The sequence below is a fragment of the Balaenoptera acutorostrata genome, chromosome 12 (assembly GCF_949987535.1).
Source record: "Balaenoptera acutorostrata chromosome 12, mBalAcu1.1, whole genome shotgun sequence".
Taxonomy (NCBI): domain Eukaryota; kingdom Metazoa; phylum Chordata; class Mammalia; order Artiodactyla; family Balaenopteridae; genus Balaenoptera; species Balaenoptera acutorostrata.
This window is the reverse complement of record NC_080075.1, coordinates 88785858-88793813: the sequence shown is the minus strand read 5'-3', so window position 1 is coordinate 88793813 and position 7956 is coordinate 88785858.

Here is a 7956-nt window from a genome sequence, read left to right as displayed (position 1 = left end):
AAGCTAAGTTGGAAAAAACAGAAGTAAGAACAGCAATGAAATCATTTTTGCCTTGAGAGCAGATATGAGGAACTTTCATTTTCATGGCCTTTATGGAAAAACCCAGGTCCTGTTATGCAGACCTGGGGTTCAGAGGACTCCAGGACTCCAGCCCCACTGTGAGGGGTAAGGGATGCAAACCTCACACCCAGGCCCCCAGGAGACGGTGTCAGTGCTGAGAAGACTGGGTTAGGAGCTGGGGACGCCTTTGGGAATTTGTGATGAAAAATAAGCTTTCTACCCAAATTAACATTAATGAAAACAAAATTCATACATTAAAGGTTTTTGGACTTTCCAGATGCTACCAGTAAAACCAACAAAACTGGAATAGTTATATTAATGTCAGGGGGAAAAGCAGATTTTAAAGCAAAAATATCATTAAGGATAAAGAGGATTACAACATAATAATGAAAGAAAATTCACTGGGAAACTTTTTTCCCTAATTTTTTTGTTTTGTTTTGTTTTGTCTTTGTCTGGGAGGGAGCTATTGGTACCCTTACACATGATTTTTTTTCCCAAAACCTTATGTATTCCATGACGTCTTCCAATATCCTAAAGGCCTTGGAACTCAAAAGCCAGTTTATATTCCCTGGAAACAGAGTCTGAGATGCAAAACTGTACCAAGAAGGTTTACTGGGGAGCATTCTCAGAAGACACATCACCAAGGAAGGGAGGAAGGTAGAATTGGGCGCAGGAAGACGACTCTCAACAAGGCTGCACCTGAGACCCCAGCCCCCTGCAGGGGGCTCTGGAGCTGGAAACTGCCCCTCAGGTCCATCCCATGCTGAGGCATGGGGACCGGGCCTTTGTGCCCACATGTCAGCCAGCAATTGAACATGTGCCCTCCTCAGTGTTCCTGGTCTCTGCTGCTAGCATATTCGACATCAGCAGCACTTAGATCGCCCTGGTGAGTGGAAATCCTACCAATGGGCTCATGTGCAGCCTTCATCTCTGGTCGTGGCATCAATTGTAACTGCATTGCGGGGCAGGGGCAGGGGTGGATGCTGATGACAGGCTGGCTGATGTCAACAGACCCAGTCATTCTAGTTAGTTCTTCACTACCTCTACCACGATCCACAGGGAACGCACTTTGCTGGGCATTGCCTTGTGATCCATCGATCTTCACACTCTGTGTTCACTCCCAGACGTCCATCCACAGGCCTCTTCCCAGACCTCCTTGTCTCCTGTATGCCAATCTTTCTCTTTCCAGAACATTCACCCCTGTCCATGAGCTTGGATGTAAGTGTCACATGGCGTCTATTCTTATCTCAAGCCATAAGTGTCACATGGCATCTATTCTTATCTCAGGCCACTTCCCTTTCCATACAAAGTGGATGACCAGATGACCCACCCAGATACATGTCCCCTGGGGGATTTCCCCTCAATGCTGTCTTGCAAGGCCGTCCCTGAGTGGTGTCATCCACTCCTTCTGTCAGCCCCACAGAAGACCATCAGCGTGAATGGAAGGAGGAACACTGGGACAACAGTGCTGGATTGGAGGTCCAGCCAACTGTTCATGTATCTTCTTCGTTCTCTCTGACCCCACTCATGCCAGAGATGCCCCAGTCCTGGGTCTTTCACTTCCCCTTCTGATGAGTCCACCCAATCTTATAAGGCAGTGTGTCTGACAGAGCCCAGCCTGGCCATGTGGTCATTTGTCATCCCGTGGGGCAGTGCTCGATCTCTACCAGGGCTGAGAAGCGGGCCAGGCGCCACACTTCAGTGACGTATACTTCTCTGCTGATGATGACACGGCCTTTCTCCAGAATACCAGGAGTCACCGTGTGACCCTCCCAGGCTTGCCATAAGTTCTGCGTGGTGTCCTTCCCCATCACACATCTCTCTAGAGAGCTACCATGCTATGCCGTGTCTACCAAAGGGTTGGCCAGGTCGTACCCAAAGATGCCTGCTAAGGGTTGTGTTTCTTTTTAATGGTGGAAGGTATGAAATGCAATCATTCCTTATTTGGAGGGACTATCCCAGCCAGCCCAAGTCTCTGGATTCCTAAAAATGTCACTGACATGGCAGGCCTCTGAGTCTTCATAGGGCTTACCTCGCAGCCTTTGATATTGTTGTGTCTTACTAAGGCCTTCAACCGGCTGTGGTTGAAAAATGTCGCCTGCCGTATCAGTAAACTAAGGATGTTGCAGCCCGCAAGAGAGCAGCCAGTGCAGCTGCCCCCAGCTGCGCACCCTGAGGGGTCTCAGGATGGAGAAAAGCAGGACACTGGCCCCAGACTGCTGAGGTGCACATCAAAGGAATGATTTCAGTGAGCCCAGACTCTTGCATCTTCCCATACATAGAAAGACACTAAATTCCTTAACTTGAGATGTCTGGTTTTCTTTAATGAACAGTAATCTTCTGATGTTCTGACTACCTGTCCTTTGTTGCAAAAAACCCCTATCTAGCCTGGCCCCTCCCTGACCTCTTTGGAGCGGCCCCTCCGAGCATCTGAGAGGCTGCCTCCCACGCTTGAGTCCTCAGAAAGTCCACCAGATAAAACAGAATTCTCAGCTTTCAGGTCGGTGATGTTTTTTTCAGTTGACACTTCTTACCACTCTTTGCTCATTTAGTCCAAGTCGAGTGGCACATGGATGTAGTGGATGAACACAACATTCTGTGGAATGTCCAGAGAGTCCAGGCGACTTCAGACTAAATGGCAAAGAGTGGGAGAGTTAACACTGACCTGTAGAGGGACTGTGAAAGTATCCTTTGTTTGTTTTCGGTAAGTCTGAACTTCTTCTGAGCCTCCTTTCCTCGGAGATGGAAAAGAACGCATTCCCCAAATCAACGGCTTCCTTCCCCAGGCCAGAGACTGTGTGGATTTTCTTTAGCCAGAAATGCCACATCTGGCAGAGCAGCTGTAAGGGAGCTGCTACTCGATTCACTTGGTGGAGGTTCTCTGTCCTCCATCGAGGTTCATCTGGTTTCTGTGGGGTCAGATGGTGAATTGAATGAGGGCTCTGACAAGGACCACAACCTCACATTCTCCATCTCTCAGGATTCTGCATCCTGTCCCAACATGAGATGTGATCCTCTTTATGGTCTATCATCTTGTGGGGAAAAGGGTCTGCCCCGCTACCATATTTCTTTCCTTCAGGCAAGGGAACCAGCGGACAGATTCTGTCAAAGATCAAGTGCCTCTGTTCCCAGTTGTACTTGGGCTCCAGGGAAATGACAACAAGTGCCTGCATGGACCCAGGGGCCTCACTGTGAGCTGGACCTGAGCGAGGATTCCGTCTACTACCTGACTCCCTGGTCTCCATTCTAACAGGACTGCCATGGTGACACTTTGGGTCCCATGTAAGTTCAGTAATCCTTGAAAAGCTGAGGTACTGCTCTCTCCCCAGTGCATCTTTGTCTAGCGAATGAGCTGCATCCCTTTGGGGAAGAAATGGGGAAAGTAGTGCTGAATATGCTTGCTGTAATGTTTTTGGGTCCTTCCTGGGAGGAACTCTACTCCTCCTTCAGTCCATGGGTTCTGAACCTTAGAGTTAACTCAAGTCAAGAAACAAGGCAAGAGATACTGACTGTTGCCTGAGGTGGCTTTGTTCCTCCTCGATTGTCCATACTCGCTTTTCTTTAGTTGTATAAATCAAGCCTTACCCTCATTGGCTGTCCATCCTGGTCACTTCTAGGAGCATTAGCTCTCTTCAGGGCAGGGTACCACCTGGGGTCCACTGATCCTGCCTCTCACTGTGGCCATTGTCTCCTTGCTTCTGCTGGGGAGCATGCCACCTGGCCTCTGTCATCTCAGGGTCCTATCATCCCCATTGCTCCCAAGAACCAGCTCTGTAATTTTATCATCTGTCATCAGCTTGACCCACAGAGCATAGCCATTCATGAGCTTCTTGGTGATGCTGGGGCCACTCCCTCTAGCGCATTGCTTTGGGCACAGGAAGCCCTCCAGGCTGTCTTGGGAGCACATCCACTCCAGCATGTCCATTTCTCTGAGCCACTGTGTCCATTCCTCCACCGTCTTGCTGAGTGTGGATCCTTGCTTCCTCCAGGCTTTCAAGCGTTAGCATTGTCTCCAGGGATCCTGGCCAAAATGTGAAATCCTGAACCAAAGTAGAGTGCCCCCCATCATGAAAGTCTCCCTTATTCAACTCTAGAGTCTATACTCTTTGTCCTGATCCCATGAATATTCTCCTGGGTCCTTCTGGAACATATTAGCTTGATCCTGCAGCTCCTTTGCCACGGAGACTTTATTTTCCCTTTCTGACCCAGCTCAGCCCCAGTCAGGCTGTGCTGAGATCTGGCCCTTGTCATTCATCTTGTTGCCAGGGAGGAAGATGGAGCTAGAACTTAAGGGGGCAACCATTGTCTTATAAAAGCCTGCCTTGTTTGAGGCCTCTGCGGGATCATTAAGAAAGAAGAATCAACAGCCTTCTGCAAAAGTGGAGGGGACCGCTTCTGTAGGCCCAGAGGATCCAGGGGAACAAGGATCTCAACTGTGCAGGTAACCCACCCCAAGTACTGGGGTCCTACCTCTTCCCTATAGGACCCTGACCTTGGAGGCCCGAGAACTTAACCTTCTCCAAAACTCTGTTATTCTTAGGATTAAGACCGGCCCTCCAGCTGACCTGTCTTACAGCTGCAGAACATTGGGATTTGCTTAAATGCTGCCAAGGAGGTACTTTGCCTTAAACAGGTGATGAGTCACCCCGAGCCTGTCACTTTCCAACAAATCGGCCACAGCCGCCCCATCCCATGGACCTTCTAGTCACCGTTTCCCTAATGCTTCTCCAGCGCCAGCCACGTTCCACTCACCCCCACTGACAGGATCCACACTGTCAGTGCCTGTGGCCTCCGGCTCCAATTTTCCACTTAGAGGCCACTTCTGACAACACTTCCCGTGTCGACTGCCTTGAGGTTCCCTGGAAACAGAGTCTGAGACGGAAAACTGCAGTCAGAAGGTTTACCGCAGAGTGTTTTGGGGAGATTCATCTGTAAAGAAGGAAGAAAGACAGGATTTTGTAGTAGGAGAAGCTGACTCAAAATAGGGCTGCAAAGGAGGTCACCTCCAGCCAAGCCTCAGGGGGCCCTGGGGCTGAAATGGCCTATCAGAGTTGGCTCAGACTGTGCGCAGGGGACCGAGCCTTTGTATTCCTGCCCGTCACAGGGCATGGGTAGCCCTGCATGGGCAGCTCCGAAGCCCAAGGTGATGTCCAGTGAGCCGCTCAGTCGTGGGCCATCATTCCCAGCAAGGGAGGTGAGCGCTCTGCCCTGGAGACCTCCCAGTGCCACTTCAGCCAAAGTGGGTCTGCTTTCTGTTCTCTTCTTCCTGCTCTCACCCCCGACCTAAGATAAGGAGCAGAGAAAGGTCCTATCTGACTGGGAGGGACAGCAAAGGGAACACAGAAACCCGGGGTGAAAGAGGAAACCACAATTCACATTTCAAAACACTACCCCACCGGACCAACCACACAGTTTGCTAAGAATTGCCCATCCCCTTCTGTGCACTCCTAGGAAATGGTTCACTCTTTTGTACACACTCTCTCTCCCATCACACTGAAGCGTCTCAAGGGCTATGATGGTCCTGCACATCCCAGGACCCTCCGTGCTTCACAGGGCAGTGCCAATAAGCGTTGAATGAATAAATGAAATCATCAAGCAAGTCATTCAGATTCCTCCAGATTCCTTACTGTGGGTCATAGGGTCAGTTTTATGGTCCATTTTGTGGTTCTGTGTCCAAGGAAAATGGCCCCAGTACCATGCAGTACACCTATTTGAGGTAAAGATCTAAAGAGACCACGCTATTTTCTAAAACAAGAGCAGGAGAGATATGGCAAACATGATACAAGGGCACAACACTGAAGATGAAAACACAGCCGCATGTGCTCAGTGCAGCAAGTCAGCAGCTACCCCCGAGCCTGGGCAGTGCGGGCAGGTGGGCAGAGCCCTGGCTGGGAAGCAGCAGGCTCTGCTGTGAGACGCAGAGTGAAGACCCGGGAACTGGCCTCGCTGGAGGCAGTTACTCCACCCTCTGAGGCTCAGTTCCGTGTCTGCAAAGCAGGATCGTGAAAGTGATACGCTCTGTCTCTCAGGGTCCTCAGGCAGGTCAAATGAGAGATGTGTGTGTGCTGTCGGCTGAACACGCAGCTGCCGCCCACGGGACAGCTGCTAACACCCACTCTCCCGCTGGGGCAGAGAGTTCCCTTGCAGGGCTGCTGCTCGGAAGGGTTCCCCAAGGGAGGAAAGCTGGGAACGGGGACCTGAGAACCCATCACAGACCAGTGAGAGCAGCAGTTGCACTTCGCTCCTGGCCCCACTGATTTCTGGCTGGGGAACCTTTTATCTGAACTCCTTACAACTGCTTCCCTCATGAATCTGTTACAAGGACCAAACTGTATAATGTGTATAGAGCATTGAGAAATCATCTATTATTACAGAACAACAGAAACTCTGAATTCATTTTAATGTTCTGAGATCCTTCCAAAAAACGCTAGCTGTTAATCAAGAGGTCACTATTTTTTATTATTACATATTTTTTCTTTTTTTTCTCCAATGTGTAAGCATGTCATTTTCTGTGACATACTTAAACTAAAAGGTCATGTTCTCTATCATTACCTACCAAAAAGCCTTGATTTTTGCTGGTATTTGATTTTGCTTTAAGGAAAAAATTCTAAATACTGTAGATGGCAGTAACTTTGGGCTGAAATCACCTGCCCACCCCTTACCCTGTTTGTGTGCACCCTCCCTGACCAGCCGGGCCCTGGGCTAAAAAGTGAGGCTTCTCCAGGGCAGCCTGGGCACTTGTGTGCCCAACCTAGAGGCCTCAAGCCAGGGCTGAGGGGCGAGAACAGTGATACCCCTGCAACCCTGACAATGAAGCCCACGTGGTGAGATGCGTCCTTCCTGGAGACCCAGCCTCCCTGCAAGGCTGGGCCCCTCCCATCACCACTCACCCCTCTGCCTTACTGTTGTCACCAAAGTAGGATAAGGTCTACCAGGCAGCCCTGAACTTCCTTTGCACTGAACAGCCCCTAGGGCTTGTGCAAAAACACCCCAAACAATGGGCACAGTCCCCGCTGAGCCAACAGAGGTCAGACCCACCCAAAGGGCCACTGCATCTGACCCATCAAGAAACCAGTTCAAGCCCTGCTCCTTATGGTGAGTGACAGGAAACAAGAAGATGCCCAGCAGTTCCGAGGTTAACAGGGAGGGTCCTGCTGAGCCCCAATCTCTGGTTTCTGTTCCTCCCAGTGTTTGGTCTCTGAAAAATTAATAAACAGAAACCTCAATTAAATAGAGTTGGAAAACCAGAAGGGGGAGCTCTCATGCCCTGCAAAGATAGCAGAGCGCAACAGGAAGAAGAAAGACTCCTCTTCTTTCCTGGCAAGGGCTCAGCCAATGAAAAGCCAGGGACTCTTTGTTTACAGCCCTCCCTACTTCCTTTCCCCTCTATAAAAGGGTTTTCCTTCCCTTGCTGTGTGGGGACTTGCACAGGGCTCACCATGGCTGCAGACCCTGAATTGCAAATCTCTACTGATCTGAATAAACCCTTTTCTGCTGTAGAAATATCTGGCATTCAATTTGCTTAAGGTCAATATTTTGGTGGCCCATAAAGGGATCCAGAAAAGACCCCCAACAATTCTGGGGCTAGTGAGCAAACAAGTGCTCTACCCACTTTGAAGCCGCTGTTGCTCACTGCTTTCTCACCAACCCTGAGTTTTGAAGGTATGTCTTTCTTCTGGGTTCACACTTATGCCCTCTTTGTGTTTTGAAGCCCTCCAGACTTTATTCAGGATCTATTTTAAGGTTTCATCCTTTCTGGTTAAGGCTTTGTTCTGTATGTGAGTACTTGTTTGGTACTTTTGTCTGATTTGAAATCAGATGGTTTCAAATGGAATGGGCTAGCCTTCAGCACACTCCTTCAGGAACACAGGCTGTTTCATTGGCACTGTGCTGCTT